The sequence below is a fragment of the Nuphar pumila genome, chromosome 4 (genome assembly GCF_984573655.1).
Source record: "Nuphar pumila chromosome 4, dmNupPumi1.hap1.1, whole genome shotgun sequence".
Lineage (NCBI taxonomy): Eukaryota > Viridiplantae > Streptophyta > Magnoliopsida > Nymphaeales > Nymphaeaceae > Nuphar > Nuphar pumila.
The window spans coordinates 125,338,106-125,361,270 of NC_143252.1; the positions used below are offsets into that span (position 1 = coordinate 125,338,106).

At 36.7% G+C, this 23,165-nt stretch overlaps 1 long non-coding RNA gene across 1 annotated transcript; it reads left to right on the forward strand.

Moving 5' to 3' along the window:
* The first annotated feature begins 1,678 nt into the window (after positions 1-1,678).
* LOC149840935 (uncharacterized) lies at positions 1,679-13,662 on the forward strand. Its single transcript, XR_016431412.1, has 3 exons — positions 1,679-1,763; positions 1,850-2,046; positions 13,334-13,662. It is a non-coding gene; the product is annotated as an uncharacterized LOC149840935 (long non-coding RNA).
* Positions 13,663-23,165: the final 9,503 nt, after the last annotated feature.

Sequence of the window (23,165 nt, forward strand, 5' to 3'; positions counted from 1 at the left end):
TATGAGTGGTTGTTATTCCAAGTAATTTAGAAAATTGTAATATGGAGTTAGTCAAGGAATAAGTGTTTAAAACCACATCAAACTTATTCTTCTTCTGCTGATCTTATGGCCACATCAAGCTTACTATTCTTCTGCTGATCTTATGTTTACTTTTCTCATTCAAACACTAACTAGCAAGATAAGTGGGATGGTGGCTATTATAGTTGGTGACAATTTCTCATCTTCAATTAAGTATTCATATTTTCTAGCCATTTGGCTTAATGAGTGTTATGGTTCCTGGGAATATCCATCTCCAGAAGCTTGTGCATATGTTTAATTTGCACTGTGGGTTCAGAAGTACAAAGCTCATCACAGATGTAAAATCTGGGAAGCAGGAAGGTGTAGGGAAAGTGTTATTGGTGAAGTACATTGTTGTGTAGGATACCGAGTACAAGATCAAGCAAAGACATTGCTATCTACTTTATATCTGAATAATTTGCAATTATTACTGTTCAAAACATTATAATCTGTGCTCGCTTTCAAACTTTGCTGTATCATACTGATATGGCAATTTGAGTTAAACATGGTTGAGCATTTTAGTTGTGGCTAGCCTGCTATGTGCCATTGTGCAAGGTGCAGTTCCATTCGCAAGAAAGCTTGATGTTAAGTAAATTTGTTATTGAAATCCCAACAACTAGGTTTTCTCTGTTGTATGACTGCTGTTGCGAACTAATTTGTGCTTGTGTCGATTGTGAAACTCATGATCAGTGATGAGGTTTATTAATAAATTCGAGCCATCAAAACATTCTTCCATGACTGGATCCTTTAGATTTGGAATAAAGGTGGTTGTGGTTTTGAGTTTGGACAACTTGCTTCACTTGTATTGGTTAAAGAATGCTATTGCTATGAAGGGAAAAATTGGTAAAGTACCAACTACTGATACCTTGAGCCAGAACAGAGCCCAAAATTCAAGTTGTCGTCATGCCACACTACTGGTTGTACAAAACCAAGGATATATTTGGAGTAAGAAAGCTGATGATTTTGAGGAAAGAAATTTGACAACTTTACAGGTAGTAGCAGATAGCTGCAAGAATCAACTTTCGAACTTACAGCTGGGTCAAGAAGAAATTCCAGAAGTAAAACATGGACTTCATGATGATGCAGGTCTGGGGAAGGAAAATTGAAATTTTTTCAGAGAGCAGCACATAGCTGCAAAAATTAATTTTTGGCCTTACAACCAGTTATTCCAGAAGTACCAAGCATGGGCTTCATGATGTGCAAAATGAACAGATCTGGGGAAGGGAAAGTTTTTCTACTTTTGGTTTTCATATCTATACATAAAAGTCACTTCTTTCATGGTTGCGTTCTTAATGTTGAGGCGAGTTATGGTTGGTGGATTTTGCCTTTACAAAGAATTTGATGGATCATAATTATGTCAAAAAAGTCTTCTGGACCTTATTGGTTACATGTTTCTTTTGCTGAGATGATCACAAGATTGTTTTTTTTTGGAACATAAGCAACAGAAAAAAAGGAAAATCGTGCATAACACACCTTCAAAAAACCCACTTTTGTTTAGTAATCATTAGCCTGCAATTTGCAGTTTGAATTATAATATATTTGGTTGTGTATCCCATCTATGCTGTTCATTTTGTTAGGGACAATTTTCTCCACGTACACCTGTTGCTCTTACTGTTTGTGACCCTCTTGACATTTACAGTTCTCGGACATATTTAAAAGGTGGTCCACAGATAGATGGATGCTGCTGCTGGAATGTGTTTTCCTAGGTAACTGCATGATATGTTGGCATTGCAAGAAGTGTCGTTGGGTTTCTCCCCCACTGAGCTTGTCTGAATTCATTGTTTTCTTGCAGATAAGTGTCATGGTTTCAGGGCCATCTTACCTTTTCCATGATGAGAAGACTGTATATATTGCCAGCATTATTTGTTTCATGAAACTAGTCGGAGCTGGATCATCACTATGGTAGGGAGCAGCTGTTGGAACGTTTCATCCTTTGTGCTATGTTTGGAGCTTGCTGTTCCTGCCATTGGTTGACCGGCTTTCTCCTTGGTAAACTTTTGCCATTTCCGTGAGCTTGTTAGGGAGCTAGTCTTTGTAGTCATAGGCAGTTTGTTCACTCTTTTTTTTTTTTGTATTTTCTGATGTGCACGTGCATTTCTGTTGTTTACCTTTTGCATTTTTCTGATTTTTTCATGCCTTTTTATTCCTATTGCTCTGACCAACCTGAGTGTTTTTGTATATAGAGATATTGCAAAAGACTATTCCAAATACCCTCTAAATTATGTGGATTGTGTTTGGGATTTCATTTTCTTGACCTGTATAACAATATCCTGGACCCAAACATGAATATTTGTTATTTGGGCAGGTTTGGGTGCATCCTGACAGTCAGATACTGTAATGAAATGGTGGTCTTCAACAAATGCACAAATAACTCAATTCCAACGTCTCTTAATATAGCTGTTGGACTACATTCCAACAGCATTTATTATTATAGCTGTTGGACTATAGTCCAACAACATTTATTATAGCTGTTGGACTACAGTCCAACAGCTATTTGCACAGTCAAGTTCCAACAAGAACTTGACTGGATCAAATATCTAGTTTCTATTGAACTAGATGCTAAAAAAGAAAATAAAGAAAAATAGAAAAAGAAAATAATAAAAGAAAATATAATAATATTAAATATATATATATATATATATTATAGTTTACATTTTAACACTCCCCCTCAAACTTACGGTACAATGATCGAAAGTTTGTCTAAGAGGAAGTAAAATCTGGGAGCAACGAGAGGCTTGGTGAAGAAGTCTGCTAATTGATATTCTGATGTAACATATGGCAGATCAATGGTTCCATGTAAGTATTCCTCTCTGACATAGTGACAGTCCATCTCAATGTGTTTAGTGCGCTCATGGAATGTCCGGTTGCTTGCAATGTAGATCGCACTTTTGTTGTCACAGCACATCTTTGAAGCTTGCGTTGCTTTTGCTCCCATATCCGCTAGCAATCGTCTGAGCCAAACAACCTCCATAGTGGTGGTTGCCATGGCTCTGTATTCAGCTTCGGTGGATGAAAGAGAGACTTTCTGCTGCTTCTTGCATCTCCACGAAATTAAGGTTTCACCTAGGAACACACAAAAACCAGTAGTTGATTGTTTATTATTGGGATCACCTCCCCAGTCAGCATCAGTATATGCAATTAAATTTAATGAAGATGAAGCAAACAAGAAGAGTCCTCGTGAAAGAGAGGATTTTAAGTATCTAATAATACGCAAAATCACTCCCATGTGCACGGAGGTGGGAGCATGCTGAAACTGACTGACTGTATGAACCACATGACTTATATCTGGCCTAGTAATGGAAAGATAAGAAAGAGCTCCAACAAGTTGTCTATAAGGAGTAGGATCATCAAGAAGTTCTCCATCATCAATTTTCATTTTAACATTGACAACTTCTGGAGTGTCTACTTTCTTATCATCTGTAATTCCAGACCTGGAAACGATATCAAGAGCAAATTTAGATTGAGATATCAAATACCCCCGAGGGGAATAAGCAACTTCAATGCCTAAAACATATCTTAATAAATCTAAGTCAGTCATTTCAAAGTGAGTTTTAAGAAGAGATTTGATATTTGCAACTCCCTGTTTGTCGCCTCCGGTGATGATCATATCGTCCACATAGAGAAGAAGAATAATGATGCCTGCATTAGATTTCTTAACAAACAAAGCAGTGTCAGTTAAACAAGGTTGAAAACCAATATCAAGCATAACATGACTAAATCGGTCATACCAGGCTTTTGGAGCCTGTTTAAGACCATAAAGAGATTTTTCTAGACGAAGAGCTTTACCCTTAGGGATACTAATACCAGGTGGGGCTTCCATGTATACTTCTTCAACGAGATTCCCATTCAGGAAAGCATTTTTGACATCTAATTGAAAGATAGGCCATGTTCTAATGGAGGCCAAGGCTATTAAAGTTCTAACAGTGGTCATACGGGCCACATGAGCAAATGTTTCTTCATAATCGATGCCATACTCTTGGGCATATCCTTTTGCTACTAAACGTGCCTTATATCTTTCCAGGGTCCCATCACTTTTGGTTTTGACTTTGTATACCCACCTACAACCTATAGGTTTCTTACCCGGAGGAATATCTTGTATCGTCCAAGTATTGGCCTTTTCTAGTGCATCCAATTCTATTTTCATGGCTTTTATCCATTCTATATGATTTGTTGCTTGAGAATAGGATCATGGTTCAACATATGATTGTATTAATGTAATGGTGGCCCTATACGTGGGTGAAAAAGATTCATAAGACACAAATTTTTCTGGAGGTTTAGAGATTCTAGACGTTCTTCTAGGTGAGACTTCAGAGTATTTTTGTAATGCACATGGAAGATTTTGCTCTCTACGTCTTGAATATTGTAGACTAACATCCCTATGGATTTGCTCTTCATTATCATCATTTTCAAAAACAATAGGACTTTGATCATTGTCAAGGTCACATCCAACATCACATTCATTGGATTTTGAAGTTGGATCAATTAAAAACGAGTATTCAGTGACATCCTTGGATTTTTCAAATTCAAAGAAGCTTTCTTTTTCCAAAAAAGATACATTTCTTGACACATATAATTTGTCATTTTGAAAATCAAAACACCTGTAGCCTTTTTGATTATCAGCATATCCTAAAAAGGCACATGGGATTGCACAAGGAGAGAGTTTGTCATTTCTGTTGGTGAAAACAAAACATTTGCATCCAAAGACTCTTAATCTAGAATAATCTGGAGTTAAATTAACAAGCTTTTCTATTGGAGTTGTATTCTTTAATGAGGAAGATGGCATCCTATTAATGAGGTAGGTGGCAGTTAGGACTGCTTCAGCCCAAAAACTTTTTGGAACTTGATTTGCAATTAGCAATGTCATAGTAGTTTCCATAATGTGCCGTTGTTTGCGTTCGGCTAGGCCATTCTGTTGTGGAGTGTGTGGACATGATCTTTGATGTGTAATACCATGTAAATTGAGATAGTCTTTGAATTCGTTGGACATAAATTCTCCCCCTGAATCAGTGCGAAAAACAGAAATATCATTTTGAAACTTATTTTTAACCATTTTATGAAATATTTGGAAGTTAGCAAAGGCGTCAGATTTATGTTTAAGAAAATAAATCCAAGTATGTCTAGAAAAGTCATCAACAAAAATGACATAATATGTATAACCACCTTTGGAAATAACTGGTGCGGGGCCCCAAACATCCGAATGTATTAACTCAAGTGGTCGTGAGGAAACAAAAGTTCTACTAAGAAATGGTAACCTTTTCATTTTGCCAAGAATGCAGTCTTTACAAGAAAAAATTTCAGAATTACAAATTTTTTCCAAACTTGGAAAATATTGAATTTTAGACATATGAGGATGGCCAAGCCTTTTGTGCCATAAATCCAATTCTAATTTCTGAATATTATAACAAAATGCATTCTTGGGTAATTCCAAAAAGTCCATGTAATAAAGTCCTCCTTCTCTATGGCCTTCCCCAATCAGCTTCCCTGACTGGCGATCCTGTACCCAACAACCATGAGAAGAGAAGGAGATATTACATCCATAATAAGATATTTGCGAGACAGATAAGGGATTCAAATTAAGTTTAGGGATATATCTAACTTCTGGGATAAAAAATCTTTTGGATTTTTGAAGATTTTCAAAACATCCTATTCCTTTTACTTCAAGAGATGTGCCATCGGCTGTAAAAACCTTTGACACACTTGAGTTATTTTTAAGACATTCGGATAGACTATTAGCATTTGGGGTCATATGAAAAGAAGCACCAGAATCTAAAAGCCAAGGAAAGTTACCTGGATCGGAGAAAGATGCAACTGCCGCTCCAGTTGAGGCTTCGGTTGAGGAGGATACCCCTTTGAGAAGAGGTTGAAGGATTTCCATCAGTTGAGCCATAGACACAGGTGCATCTTGATCTTTTGACTCAGATTCAACAGATGCAACTCTTTTTTCTTCTCTTCTTTTTAACTTTGGACATTGAGGCCTATAGTGCCCCGGTTCATGACAATGATGACAAATAACTTTTCTTTTATCAAAGTCGCCGTTTTTCCTTCTAAAATGAGGCGGCTTGTAAGTACGAGTATGATTCCCCGGTCTAGATACAGCTAAAACGGAGTCATCATCAACTTTTGGAGTACTTTTTCTAAGTCTATTTTCCTCCATAGTGAGCTCTTCTATAGTATCAACAATAGAAGGATTTTTTCCACGGTGTAAAAGGGACGATTTGGTGGATTCAAACTCCGAATTTAGACCATTCACAAATTGATAGAAATGTTCCATATCGAGTTGCTTTTGGCGAAGCTCGATGTCTTCAACACAATGCCATTTGGGCTCAAGAAGAGCCAACTCTTCCCAAAGTTCGGACAACTCATCATAATATTCTCGAATAGTTTTATCTTTTTGAGTCATTGTCCGAACTTTATCTTGTAAATTGCATACATGTGCAATATCTTTAAGGGAATACATGTTTTTGAGGTATTCCCAAGCCTTATCGGCATGCTCAAACTTAGCTAGACTAGAGCATTTTTTAATGTCTATGCTATTGATGAGCCATGACATAATTTTTGCATGCCCTATCCTCCATTCTTTCCATTTCTTTTCATAAGTGGCTAACGCCTTACTCTTCTCTTCTTCCGTTAGAGGAACCTCTTTATCACCCTCTTTCTTGGTAAGAGATAGTTTAGGTTCCAAATCGGAACCATCCACTATACCCATAAACCTTTTCCCCAAATGTGGTGCTTCATAATCGAAGCCCACATTACATACTTAGTATCATTTAGCTTCATAGGAATGATGGTGATCTTATCATTGTCATCCGTCTTTTACAAGGGTAAGAGAGGAATAAATAGGAGGAGAGAGAGAGAAAAATAAAAAGAAAAGAAAAAAAGTAGACAAAGGAATAAGAGAGGATACAAAACAAAAATTTTTTGTAGCACAAGTTCGCCTTTCTTCAAACAAATCTTCTTGAGCCAAGAACAAGGTGATGAAACACCTTTTGTAAATGTGACACGAAAATCGAGGCGAAAGCACTTCAAGATCTAAGGATTTCGTAGCTCTGATACCATGTAATGAAATGGTGGTCTTCAACAAATGCACAAATAACTCACAAACAAGTGTCTATTGGAGACACTACAAGCATGACCCTTGAAAGGGTATAAAAGGAAGAACACTTGGAAAATAAATAATACTTTATTCATGAACAAAATGCTTAAGAAGCATGGTTGTTTACATTGAAGGGGTTCACCCCTATATATACAAAAAAGTGGAAGAGAGAGGAGAGCTCATTTTGAGCTCTCCAAAAGAGACGTTGGATTCCAACGTTTCTTAATATAGCTGCATTTATTATTATAGCTGTTGGACTATAGTCCAACAACATTTATTATAGCTGTTGGACTACAGTCCAACAGCTATTTGCACAGTCAAGTTCCAACAGGAACTTGACTGGATCAAATATCTAGTTTCTATTGAACTAGATGCTAAAAAAGAAAATAAAGAAAAATAGAAAAAGAAAATAATAAAAGAAAATATAATAATATTAAATAATATATATATATATATATATATATATATATATATATTACAGTTTACATTTTAACAGATACCTGACACATTGACAGCCATAACCTGAATCCATGCCCGTTAGGGCTTGACAGACCTGATCCTAACCTTGACATGCTGGGATGAGAACCTATTCCAACACTTGTTGGGTTTGGTTGGCCCAGGTCTTTTGGGCTCGAGTCAGTACCTTTTGAGCCCAACTTCTATTGGGTTGGGTGGGCTATAAGTCTGTTGTTACACTCTTTTGCTTGTATGCAAACCCAGCCTGGTTGCTTAAGGTTAGGCCCAAATCTTTTCGGGCTTGGGGGCATAGTTGGCAAACCCGTGACTCGGATAGCCTGACCCTTGAGTCACGGATCAGCGGGTCAACTTGGTAACTCGGACGGCCCAGGACCTAAGTTTTTTTTTGCATTTTTTTAAATAATACTTTAAATATTGAATATAACACTATGTTTTCTACAATGTGAATGCAAATAATCAAACTCCAAGCAGCAAATTCTCTAAATCAAAGCATCAAAGAATAGAAACTACAAAAAATCTGCATAAAAAATAAAATGACCTTCGTAGCTGCACATAAGAACAATAATGAAATAAATAATTAACTAATTAAGCTACACAGGTAGAATAGAAGTAAATTTGTAAAACTGTAAAACAAGTAAAAAGTGAACAAGTAAACTAGTAATAACTACCTTTCTAAGTTCCATTATGCATTAAAAATTGAAAGTCATAAAATGCAATTAATGCATAACATAACAGAATATTAACTATAAAGAAGTAAACTAATAAAAAAGCATACCTGAAATTTTCAATTTTCAACCTGTTGCAACTTGAATGATTTTGTAATATTTTGCCACTAATAAAAATTATAAAATGGAGACAAAAAATTAACAATTTATAATCAAAGTTCAAAATAACTAGTAAATGTTTCACATTTCACAGCTTCATAAGTTTAGAACTTCAAAATTTAGATAAATTTAAAAATCCCATACGGGCCACCATATGCAATCTGCCTGTCACAATTTAGAAATAGAAGCACCAAAATTGCATAATGCACAATGCCAAAAAGTCAAAAGCCCGAAAAAGAAATCTTAAAAGTCATGACTCATAATCATTCCTATACCCCTAGTCCCAGCTCCTAGCTCCTATCCTTTGTAATTGTATCCTATCAATAATAAAAGTCAACTAGTGAAAATGTCAAATTGTCAAACAAAAGATTCAAAGTCTCAAAAAAAGGGGCTATGTTTGGACTTAAGAGTACAAGTCATGATAATTATGTCACATAGGTGCAGGTACAGGTGCGGATGCGGCACTTAAAAAAAACTTGGGTGCGGGAGTGCAGGAAGGGTATATATATATAATTTTTAACAGTTTTAAGTCAACATTGCGTGTATGTGTGTGCTTTTATATATATATATATATATATATATATATATATATATATATATATATATATATATAAAACTAGACTTGGTTAGGGTTGAATGAATCTACTTTTGGATAGAAATCGACCTCAGCGTGGTTGATTTAACCAGACACAAAGAAAGCCGTGTCCAAGTGTCACACCCGCATGGGTGCAAGTGTGACATGGGTGCGGTGCCCTGTTAGAAGAGTCCGTGTTACATAACCTGATAATCATCATCTTATCCGTCCACTCCACTAGACACCAAATCCCTCATCTCAACCGAGTCCTCATTCTCATTGTTATTAGTAGCGTGCACTTTGAAATGAAGTGAGGATCTTCCACAAAAGTATTTAGATCTGCAAGAGAGTGTCTAGAGAGACACTTGAACATAACCCTTAAAAAAGGGTATAATGGGAACAAAAAAGAAAAAAAAACTTTATTGAAATGATAAAATGCTGAAGAATCGTTGAGTGAGATTACAAGAGGGGATGCACCCCTTTATATACAAGTGAGAAAGGAGAGCTCTTAAGGAGCTCTCCTTGTAACCATTGGACTGGTCCATCGATTACTTTACTAGTTAAGTTCCAAGTGGAACTTAACTAGTTAAAGTTGTCTAGTTCTAATAGAACTAGACACTAAAAAACTAAAAAGAAAATGGTAAAAATACAAGAAAAATAAAGAATAAAAATACATATATATAATAATAATATGAATAATATATATATATATATATTTTACATTTTAACACTCCCCCTCAAACTTACGGTACAATAAGCGAAAGTTAGAAAGTGAAATCTGGGAGCAGCGAGAGGCTTTGTAAAGAAGTTTGCTAACCGATATTTTGAAGTAACATATGGCAGATCAATTGTCCCATGTAGTTATTCCTCTCTGACGTAGTGACAATCCATTTCAATACGTTTGGTGCGTTTGTAGAATGTTCTGTTGCTTGCAATGCAGATCACTCTTGTTGTCACAACCCATTCGTGAAACTTTTGTTGCTTTGGCTCCCATGTCGGCTAGCAGACATCGGAGGCAAACTACTTCCATGGTCGTAGTTGCCATGGCTCGGTATTCGGCTTCGGTGGATGAAAGAGTGACCTTCTGTTGCTTTTTGTACCTCCATGAGATTAAAGATTCACCTAAAAAGACACAAAAACCAGTGGTTGAGTGTCTGTTACTGGGATTACCCCTCCAATCAACATCAATATATGCAATTAAATCAAGAGAGGAAGAGGAAGACAAGAAAAGTCCTCGTGAAAGAGAATACTGGATGTATCTGATAATACGCATGACTGCTCCCATGTGAACAGAGGTGGGAGCATGTTGGAACTGGCTTGCTGTGTGAACAACGTGTGCTATGTCTGGTAATGGATAGATAAGGAAATACCCCGACAAACTGTCTGTAAGGAGTAGGATCTTCAAGAAATTCTCCATTATCAATTTTCATTTTAACATTGACAACTTCTGGAGTGTTAACTTTCTTACAACAACAACAACAACAATAACAACTATGCCTTCATCCCAAAACAATTGGGGTCGGCGATATGAACCAAAAAAGAAACTCATTCTGGGTCTTCCACATGAATCCTTCTCCTCCAATCACTTCTATCTAATGCCATGTCCTCGGTGAGGTTCAAAGCATTCATATCCTTTCCTAACATCTCCATCCATGTCTTCCTAGGCCTACCCTGACCTCTTTTAACTAATATATTTTCCCATTTCTCCATCCTTCTAACTGGAGCATCATTAGGCCTTCGCCGAATATGTCCAAACCACCATAAACGATTCTCTCTCATCTTATTTTCAATGGGTGCAACGCCTACCTTCTTACGTATCTCCTCGTTTCAAATCTTATCTTTTATTGTATTTCCACACATCCATCTAAGCATACGCATCTCAACTACACTCATTTTTTGAATATGATGTCTCTTGGTGGCCCGACATTCCGTACCATATAGTAAAGCGGGCCTAATAGTCGTCCTATAAAACTTTTCCTTCAACCGCAATGGCATTCTACGATCGCACAACACTCCAGTTGCACTTTTCCATTTCATCCACCCAACCTTTATCCTATGATTTACATCTCCATCAATTTCTCCATACTTTTGAATGATAGATCCCAAATATTTGAAACAATCATCCACCGATATTTCTTGCTCACCAAGCTTCACAACACTCTCATCACTACTTCGTTGCTTACTAAACCGACATTCCATATATTCAGTCTTACTCTTACTCAACTTAAAACCTCTAGCTTCCAATGTCTGTCTCCATAATTCTAACTTAGCATTAACCCCAGCTCTAGACTCATCAATCAAAACAATATCATCAGCAAACAACATACACCACGGTACATTTTCTTGAATTGATCTCGTAAGCTCATCCATCACTATCGCAAATAGAAAAGGGCTTAAAGCAGATCCTTGATGTAACCCAACCGTTATCGGAAAATTGGTTGTCACCCTCCACAAGTGCGGACATTGGTTACTACTCTTTCATACATATCTTTAATTATACTAATGTACTTGAGAGAAACACCTTTCTTCATCATTGTCCACCAGAGAACGTCCCTAGGTACTTTATCGTATGCCTTCTCTAAATCAATAAAAACCATATGCAAATCTTTGTTCCTCTCTCTATATCTTTCAATAAGTTATCTAAGAAGATGTATAGCTTCCATAGTTGATCTTCTAGGCATAAAACCAAATTGATTCTCCGATATCATGACAACCTTCCTCAACCTAGACTCAATTACCCTCTCCCAAAGTTTCATAGTATGACTCATGAGTTTTATACCACGATAGTTTGTGCAATCTTGTATATCACCTTTATTCTTATATAGAGGCACCAAAGTACTCTTCCTCCACTCATTAGGCATCTTATTTGTCCGCCAAATCTTGTTAAAAAGATTTGTCAACCATTTTAAACCTCCAAGAAAGTATCTAAGAAAACCTAAAGCAGACATATCAAAATTATTTTTTAACATATTTTTAACATCAATAATACTATTTTGATCATTTTCAGTGATAATCGTATCATCAACATAAAGTAACAATATTACGATACTAGTACCTGCATTTTTAACAAAAAGAGCATCCTAATTTTATCATGATATCACTGAAACGATCATACCAAGCCTTAGGGGCTTGTTTAAGGCCATACAATGCTTTTAAAAGCCGAAGAGTTTGTCCTTGCTCAATATTAATTCCGGGTGGTGGATCCATGTAAACTTCTTCACTTAAAATTAATTTGATCATAACATGCTTTTAGTAAATGAGAACTGATATATATATATGTATATATAAAACAATGGACGGGTTGTCCGTCGGTCGGACGTGCCTTGCGTGTTCTATTTGCACAAAATCAACGCATTAGTGGCGGTCACGACCGCCGCTAATGTGTTGGGCAGAAAAATGGGTGATATTCAATGCTAACTAAAGTAGAAAACCTCATTAATTTCTATTTATCCGGATCTAGGATCCATTCTTGTTCTATCATCTTCCTATGTTGAGCTTAGAAACCCTAAATGGCATCTCCTATCGGGCATGCCCATACCATCTCCGAGACTTTCTTATTTCATTACTTCTACGATTCCCTTATCCACTTCTATGAGATTCCACTAGTCCTGCCATGAGAGAACAGAAGTCAGGCCCTAGGGCAGGCGAGCCGAGCATATTGATCATTCCCATTTCCTACCCCTCTTTGCCGCTACCAGGCCATGTGCTATGAGTGGGAGCGACTCGTCAGGCATGGCCCACCCTTCCACTCAATGGGTAGTGTGAAGGGTAATCCTGAGAGCAGCAGATGGGTCCCGTGAGGAAACCTGTGGCTGATACAAATTTTTGTCATCCAAATTGTGTTATGAGTTGGGATCGAGATTCCCATGATTGAGAATTGAGATTCCTAATTTGAATGATTTTAGTTACCATGGGCATGATATGCTGCGTATGTGATAGACAATGATAAGTAGTTTTAAGCCTTTTCGAATGATGCCTTGTCACCTCAAGGAAGTAATTTGTTGTGTATTGATCACATGTTTTTCCTTCATACTGTATTTTTTCTGAACTGTAGTTCAATTTTGTTTGCCGAGTTCTGGTCCATCATCTCAATCTGTAAGTACAGACCTTCGTGCAACTTAAATTCATCCGTTTTTTCTATTAAGTAGTACGTGAGATCTAGTTGAAGTATTTTCCTTTTGTGGATTCTGATTCGTCATTCAACTCTCCAATGATAGGTTGCCTTCAGGTTGGCTTTGCTCTTTTCTGGCTTTGCATGTTTATCCATATCTGCAAGAATTGCTCATATTTTCTTTCATATCTTTACAGCCGGTTTTGCTGCCCATCTAGGAAGTTCAGACCATCAGAAGTAGCACAAGTGCTAAGCGAAGATCTAATAAGGACAAACTGGATGCAGAAAGTGAAAACATTTCATTAGGATGAAGAGCTGGTTAGCATGGGGCAGTGTGGAAAATTGTATTCCAATATAAAAGGGAGTTTCATTAGGATGAAGAGCTCTCTAGCATGGACTGTAAAAGTTACGATTTGATAATGTAGTATTCTCCATGAAGTGGTGAATGACATGGACATACAAGAACCCAGTATTTGATTTGTTTCCATGGAGGATTGCAGAAGTTTTTGATATAATTCCTGTCAGTTCGACCTGTAACAGTTTCCTTGATGTCTGTTGAAAAGAGATCGGAGAATTTTTGAGAAATCTGTTTGTTATCGGACCATGATTACTTAGGATTCGAAGTGCACTAATTTTATGTGCTAGAGAGAACTGGTGGCCCTGGTGGGTATCGACTGGATTGGCTCTGAGGTTTCTCCACAGTTGGTCTGGCTTCAAGATGAAGGAAACAAAAAAAAGGTGCGGCTCATCTGTGTTTGGTCATCGTAGTTTTCTCATTAAACTGCATACAGCGAAGTTGCTTTTCAAATAACATTTTTCTGCTGGAGCTAGTTGATGTGCATTGCTTCTGTGCTGAATTTAGGACTGACCAACGGGGGCTCCGCTTGCCTGGCAGGATCTGTTAGTGCATGTCACCTTGTGTTGGGACGTTGCAAGTTCGAACGCCAAATGGTATGGTTGTATAACTGGTAGGGGTCTGCCCTAACCCCAGCTTTCTCTGTCAAAAAAAAAAAATTTTACTCCCCCGACCCTCGTTCCTGGGGAGGTTAGTCAAAAAAAAGAAAAGCAAATAAGGGGCCCAAACCCTATTTCTGTAAGTGGAGGGCGTTAAAAAAATGTGAAAAGTTCTGGTGGGGAAACTAGTGACCGTAGGGCTGAACAACCTAGTCAAGCTAGCTTAGAGTTTGCCTGTTTAAGTTCGGTTCAAACTTGTTTGAAAAATAAATGAGCAAAGCTTCAACACGGGCTCCCTCTTGGTACAGATGAACAGTTCAAATTTTAACAGAATCGAAACTCAGAAGATGTTCAGATTGAGTTGAGTTTGTGCTTGACTTGAGCCAAAGCTGCCGATGATGGACAAAGGCTCTTAAAGCTTCAGTCGAGCTTGACCTGAGTTTGAACAGTTATTTGTTATTATAAGCCATGATTGAGTCAAGCCAATCTCAGATCAAACCCAGTTGGTCTGCAGCTCTGGTGACAGTGTTCATTCTGCTGTTTTCTCTTTTCATTGTGCAGCATAAGGACTCGCATCTATCCAATGCGTGCTTCATTTGGACCTATGATCCACGCTCTTCTTGATTCGACGAGCTGAAATGATGTGCAAGAGTTAAGCGTAGGTCACATCGCAGCAATATGGTTGGTGGAATTGTCTGTCCTGAGTATTAACACCTTGGTATAATCTGTATCCACCTAGAAGGTAAAAATGATATGCTACGAGGTTCCTGGACTTCCGGTTGGTGCTTGGTCGACTCTCAGGCTTGCCATGTGGTACAAATTGGTTCCGGCCGCGTCCGCTGCTAATGGTTCTTTTTTGCACAAATTAGACATGCAAGGTGCGTCCATCATTTGTTCGTTGGAAAGCCTGTGCGATGTGAGAGAGAGAGAGAGAGAGAGAGAGAGAGAGAGAGAGTAATGGTCAGGGGCCCTGACTTTTTTTTTGTGCCTACCGCATGCCTACCACCCTTTGGTAGGGATTGTTTCTATTTTTTCTAAAATCTGACCATATAGGTGATTTAAATGCTTGAATTTTTGGTAATTGACTTTTGGATTGTCCAATTCCAACACCAAGTTAGGTCTTTATAAGATTAAAAGATCAATGGTCTATAATTTTAAAAAATATTTAATGCTTAAAAACCTTTTTTTTCTCAAAAAAACATGCTCCAAGTTTGATTTCCTAGCAAATAGATTTTTGAAAAACAACCTGAAAACTCTTATCCACTGGTGGTAGGCACGCAATAGGCAAAAAAAAAACAGGGTAGGGGCCTGACGCTTTTTTGTACCTACCTCGTGCCTACCACCCTTTGATATCATCAGTCGTGGTGTATCATAATCGAAAAAGCTCTTTGTGGTGGTTAGGCAACTCGACTGACAGGAAAATAACCCGAAAGGTAAAAGGTGGATGGTTGATAATTGGGAATTGCAACAGATAGATAGAAAGAGGGTTAGGGAATAAATGAAAAAATATTTGCTAACCTCGTGAGTAAGGAAACCCTCAGTTGAAACTCATAGACGGAGGTTTCTTTGATCAAATTTGATGGCATGGATGGTTTTAACTTGACCAAAATACTAGGAATGGACCCTTGAATTGTATTTTTTTTTAGGTAAAGATTGCATTTTTTAAGGTTGGAAACATGATCCCTCAAACATGCAGATCACATCTAGAGGGTTAGATGTGCTATGCACAAAAACTACCTGTGTTCTCTTTTTTTATATGTATTTATTCCTTGCATCCCATTTTGTGAGATTTTGATATGACATTATGTTAGGGTTACGATACACCAATTTGCTAGTTTTTAATGAGGCACACTTAGCAGAATTTATCTTCTGATTAGCTGAAGAGCTATTAAAACTTTGCGATACAGGAGAATGACAGTAAAGTGACTTATTTGTCAACTCTTTCATTTCATCAAAAACACAATCTTCACCTTACATAGATCATTGTTTATATATACCCCAAGGGTACGTTCGCTCAACTCGATGGGATTTGGAATCAGAATGATTTCAAATCATTCTGATTTCATTCCCCAGGGCAACCCGTGAATCAGAATGATTCAAAATCACAAGCTGCTGAACAATGAGATTTCAAGCTTTTAGAATCACTTTCTCAGGTTCCCATGAGAAAGTGATTCTATGAGAACGAACGGAACATCCAGTTGGTATTGGTCATAATTTTTAGAAACATTATGTAGTATTACTAAGAGGAGGAATCGTTAAGGATTTACACCGTGTGATATTCGAGAAACTCTAGATGTTGGTTAAGTAAAGAATCATTGGTGTACATTTTATAAAACATATTTTTGAAAGATATTTTTGATAAAATCGATTTGTGTAAACCAGATACCAAATAATAAAACCGGTTCACACTAGGGTGAGATCCGAGTCGAACTCAAGGAACGGGCTGATAAATTTCGTATACCAAACAAAGCACACCTTTATTGTCTTAAAAATCAAATAAAAAGTAAATAAATGTGCAACAGACAAAAAAATGCATAAAACCCTATTACACAACAGCCCCAAATGTGGCTTAAGGCCCTATTTAACTAAGAAATAAAATTTAAAAATAAAAACAAAGAAAACAAAAGAGCCACCTTTGCTCGTGCACTAAGCTCCAAATCCACAGGTGTTGATCCTGGTGCATCCACTTAAACACCATACCTCCACCTCGTGGCATCCACCTACAAAAACAAACAAAAACACAAACACAAAACACAAACTCTACCCAACTAGGTTAGATAAAAATTAATACAAAAAAACAATTAAAAAAATCAAGGAAATGACCCAAAGTTCTAAACACCTATCCCAAATGATTTTATTGGGATCCAGTCCAAGACATGACACTACCACAAAAATTTACTAAACAAAAACAACCCAACACAAAAACATCAATTCAGTCCTTCGTGATTTCCTGTCAAGATAGGTTTTCGTAAATCTATAGAACGGATAGGTAAACTGCATCGAATCCCAACAAAAATTTTTAGATTGATTTCTGACACACTCAAGAATCTGACACAATTTACAGAATTGAAAATTTTTACACGAAACTCATGAAACAATTAAGCTAACAGAAAAAATATAGAAAAAAATAGAAAAACAAGTGTTTCTGGATAGATTCATGTAAAATGATGCAATAATCTGTCAATCAGAATTAGAATCTGACAAAAAATTGTAAAATGGAAATAGACTCATCCAGAGATCTGACCCAATTTACGGATTCACAAAATGTGTACGAAAACTTCAGATACACACAAAACAAGACCAGGAAAAATAAAAAATAAAAAAATAGAAAATCAGCACTACCGATTCTACACAAATCTACCACTATTTTAGTTAACTATTTTGTGAAACAATAAATCCTAGTGAATCAAATTAATAGTAATTAAATATAAATTAATACCCTAACTAATAAGAGAAAATAAAATAAAAATAAAGCAAATACAGAAAAGGAAAAGATGCAATGTTAGATCTGATCGATGGCTTGAATTGGACGATAACCGATTCAAGCTCTCAATCTATCTTTTTATTATTTTCTTAACAAGATTAAAAAAAAGGAAAACACAAATCAATAGATTTAATCAAATATATTCTGATCTATAAAAAAAAAATAAAAAAAGAAACAATACTGAAATTAGAAAAGAAGTAGATCTACAATTGAAAGGACCGATCGACGGTTTGGATTGAACGATGGTCAGTCCAAACCGTGAATCGATCTTGCTGAAATATATTTTTTTCTTTTCATAAAATAAATACTGAAAACACAGATCTAATGTAGATTAATAATTAAAATCTAATCTAATATATACCATAAAAAATTATGCTAATAAAAAAAAACAGAAATTAAAACTTGTAATCTACAATAGGAAAAGAGGGAGAAGGAAATACTGAATCCCGGATCTGGCATTTCCTGATGGCCTGGGTTGAGAAAAGAGTGAATCCTTTCCTCGTGCAATGTGTAACAGCGCCTCAGAGTGGATTCCATGCTGATCCTGTAGAATGAAGAAAAAATAGAAAAGAAAACGAAAAAGAAGGAGAGACGAAGAAGAAGAAGAAAAATTGATAGAAGAGAAAGAGGAAGAAGAATAAAGTTTGCGTGGAAGAAAGAGAGGGGATCAAAGAGAGAGAGAGAGAAGCTGCTATAGAAAGAGGGTTGGACTAATTCACGCCCCCTTCAAAGTGAGCTTTTATAATAAATTTTAGGTTTTACAAGAATTACAAAAATGGTCAAAAAAATAAAAATTATTTCAAAATACTACCTAGGCCTACTCTATTTTGCAAAAAGGGGTGGCGCCAAATAGGAGGGGGGTTTTGGAAAATTTTACAAATAGATTTGAGTGGATTAGATTGTTGATCACATGTGGACCCGATCCAAGATCCACCAGATGCTATTCGGACCGGATTGAGAGCCGATTCTCTTCGAAATTCGCTCCAAAACCGTAAAATAGCTATAACTTGGTCATTTTAACTCTGAATTGAACGAAATTCGAATTGTAGCTCTGTGACACATAAAGCATGAGCTTTAACACAGTAAAAGATACCTAAATGTATGAATTTAATAATAATAATGAATGTATTTTTATATATTATCAAATTCCCCCATACTTATTGTTTGCTAGTCCTCGAGCAAACGCTAATCCTAAACTACTAGAACAAACCTATATGCAAAAAAAAAGCAACAATGCAAAACTAATATACAATATCTAACTCACTTTCGTAAGAATCACGATCGCATTTGGCATATGCAACAAGCTCTTTAAACCCCTGGTTACCCTAGTGGATGAGTAAGGTCTCGTGAGGATTTTCAGTGACTATACCCACAAACATCTCCAGCATTCTTTTTTCAAAAACATTAAGCAATTAAAACTATTTTCAATAAGTATATTTCATGAAATCACATTCTTTTTTATTTTTTGAATCAACAACGCCTCCACAGTAGAAAAATTTTCTATCTATTTATTTAGAATTCAAGATTATCTATGTTTTTTTTAGAGCAACTTGCCTACTCATGTCATGATCTATTATCATTACACGAATGCTTTTGCAAAATTTTGCAAAACTTTTTAAACCAATGTTTTTCTTTTTTTTTAAGTTCTTATTATATATATATTTTTTATTTTTTCTAAGAACTATGTTAATTTTTGGATTTTGTGACCCATGTAATGAGCTTTAGGCTTGTGACTCCTAAGCTGGATGGTCTTAGGGTACTAGACACAGAGTGTACCTCAGACTTAATCACTCGAGTCACTATATCTTAGATTTTTTATAGCTATTTGTAGTTTTTCTCGCTATCATTTGCAATATCTCCAATGACCGGGCTTTCTAATGGATCCATGTAGTGAGCTTTGGGTTGATGGCTCCCAAGCCAGATGACTTTAGGACACCAGGTGTAAAACAACCCTCAAACTTAATTGCTTGAATCTAAAAGGTCTTATGTGTCAGTTAGATAGAGAGTTTTGATAGTTCTAACTGCCTTATTCGCGTGAGCATAGACACTTCAACTCGCATCTAAACCCGGCTACTAAGGATCTTATTCACATGAGTGCAAGCACTTCAACTTGTGCATGAACCCCACTATTAAGGGCGAACAACTAAAAACATCAAAATACTACTTGTATGCTCTTTCTTTCTTTTTCTTGCTATCATTGCTCATTTTCAAAAAAGTTCAGTGCATCTACATTCGTATAAATCAAAGTAGAATCTAACAATTATAAAAAAGTATTTTCTTTAAAAGCCACATAAATAACCTATTCATTTACATCCATTTCAGAAAAATTTCTACGTAGGGCTTAAAAATGTCAAAGGCATGCAAAAACAATAATATATTGTTAAAATTTTGCTTAAAAAATGCCTAATTTTATGAGTTTTAATAAAAGTAATACATGAAAAGAAATTTTTTTGAGGTATGCATCATACCTTTCCCTCCATACTTGAATGTTACTGTCGTCAGTGGGACTCCACCATGCTTATATAAAACTACATGAATGCATGAGTGCACACAGAGAACAACACGAAAGATGAGAAAAAGGAGAGATATGACTTGATATGTATACTGGAGCTCACTTGATAAGATGCCTTGTTGAGAAGCTTCAAACTGTCTTATCACCTGTAACTCATAAACTCTATCAACAATATATACATGATCTGTCGTTCAAGCCCATCAAACGAAAAGAAAGGAAAAATAAATAAGCAAAAAAAAAACTACTAATCTACTAAAATTACAACACTAGTATGGGCTACCTCCCCAAAAGGGCTAAGTTTTACGTTTTCAGGTAGACGGATCTCCGGTTACCCTTCATCATCCATGAGATCAATGGACTTAAAGTCATGCTCAATCGAGAGGCCTGAGGTATATCATTTTATCTTTTCCCCTATCTACTATATGTCCCAAAACTCTATCCATTTGGACCCTGTAATGGCTCTTTTTTCCGCTACGAATGAACTTAGTCTCCATGCCTATTTAAAAATCTTTGTGAAGCTCATGGAGATGATTCTTAGATGATGTGGATCAGATTAATCTCATTGAGGATTAGTGTTATCCATATGAAAACATTCATTATTTCCTGTCGTTCTCATGACCGAATCAAATATGTTTAATCTTATTCTCTTGTTGCCAAATACTATATCCATCTTCCCAATACGACAGTTAATCCAAGCATTGGCAGTGACCAAGAATGGTCTGCCCAGAATAATGGGGTCTGGTGAACGACATCAGTGATTTCCATATCCATAATAACAAAATCAATAAAAAAATAAAAGTCCTCGATCTTGACTAACACATCTTTCAATATTCTTTGAGGAATCTTGGTAGACTTGTCGTCCAACTGTAAGATAGTCGATGTGGGTTTTAAATCTTCAATCCCAAAAGTGTCATAAAGGAAACCCGACAATATGTTTACACTGGCCCCGAGATCGAGCAGAGCACGCTCGATGGTTGTGTTCCCTATGACACAAGAGATGATCGGAGCCCCAAGATCCTTAAGTTTAGATGGACCTTGACGCCGAAGCACTGAACTCACCTGCTCCATCAGGAATATTTTCTTGGGCAAAAATCTTGATTTTCTCTTCTGCGTGCAAAGTTTTTTACGAAACTTTGCATAGGCAAGCACTTGTTGGATGACATCTAACAAGGGGAGGTTTATGTAAACATGCTTGAATATCTCAAGCATTTCTTGCATTCTTGACCCATGCTTGCTGAAAAAATTTAGTTTTTCTAAGGCTTGAGGAAATGGGGTTTTAGGTATATATGAAGGAGAAGGCGCAGGCCATGGGCCTTGACCGCTTTCCTTGGGCCTGGCAGGAGAAGTCATCTGGTCTTTAAGTTTTTTTTTTTTCTTCAGTCGTCTCTTGAACTAGGTGGAATTTCTTCCTACTCTAAAGGGTCATAATAGAGTTGACCTGCTCTTGATGAGACTTTGTCATGTATAGGCTAGAGCGCATGAGTTTCTTACAACTCGAGTTGACAAAAGGCTGACTAGGAAGGCTTCCCTCATTGTGCCTGCTCAAGGACTCAGCCGATTGTCCCATCTGAGTCTCTAGTTTCGCTATTGACTGCATGTGAGAGTTGATGACCTTTATGTCAGAAAAGGCCTCGAGGAGTTTCTTCCGAAAAGATTGGCTCATTGTAGGTTCCTGGGGAGAAAGCTGGCTAAACTAAGGATGAGCCTATGGGAATGTGGGCTTTGGGTAATCTTGTTGGAAGTTACCCAGTCTGGCCTGTGTCTGGGAAGGCATAGGGGGTGGGTCTTGTGGTTTTCTTCATGCAAAGTTGGGGTGGTTTCACTAACCCAGATTATAAGTGAGTGCATAAGGATCATGCACCGGTCTGGCGAAACCTTGAGCAACATTTACATGCTTCTGAACGAATTCAGGATAGTGAGGTGTTGCCAGAAAGTCAGTTACATAATGTGTAGGGCTAACACATAACTCACATACTTTACTCACTTGATTTATTGAAGTTGGGTTGGTTAACAATTGGTCAACTTTTCTAGCCAATTGGTCAACTTTGAATAACTACTTACAAAAAGGTGGACAATGTCATTGTTATTAAATGCATGAGTTGTTATTTGTATTAAATGCATGCGTAATTATTTGCATCATACTAAATATGTGAATTGTGATTTACTGAAATTATATCAGTAGATCTTTGTGCTTAATTTTGCAGTATGATGCCTAACATTAAATGATAAGCTTCATATAGTCTGAATCTGAATTGTATAAGTAGAGTTAAATCATGATTCCTAAATATGTTTTGATATTTTAAGTTGCCTAGAATTAGTATTTACATACCAGGCTGTCACAAGTTTGACCCTGTGTTATGAAAAAATATAAGTTCAGGTACAGGACACCTTACACCACAGTGGATACTGGAAGAGAGTGGCATCGAAGAATAAAGATTTTTAAGATCTCGAGAAAACTCTCTCAAAACAATAATGCACTTTTGCATTAAGATAAATAAAGAACATGCCCTAACTCGACCTTTCTTGTGTGTTCCACACACACAAGCACCTCACGTGCAACAAACAAGTATGTGACTTGCATCAACAGGTCAATCACATAACCATAAACATGACCTTTTCATTCACACATAAAATTCATATGCAATGACATATGCAAACCTTAGTAGTCTCTACATGTTCATATCTATAAGTTTATGCATATGATAACAGTGATTCTAAAAATCTAATTTCTTATTTCTCTTGTCTATTCAAACCCATCTGGTACAAAAGTGGGTATAGACATTCAGAAACAATCATAAGAGTATTTATTATTTTATATATTTTATTTACCCTCCTATAGCTTAACTGGTTCTTTCCTGAGCAATTTAACCCTACAATGAAGAGGTTGTGAGAATGAACCCATGGTACTAGGTTTTGGCCTACACTAAACCAAAATTGTCAGTGAAGAATCAGGCATGCATCCCTAACTCTGTAGAGTTGTGATACTACCACCTGAGACTCATTGGTAGACCTGTCCTATAACCTCAGTGGGACAGAGACAAGAGGCGCCTTCAGCCCTTAAAAACTCAATATATCTCAC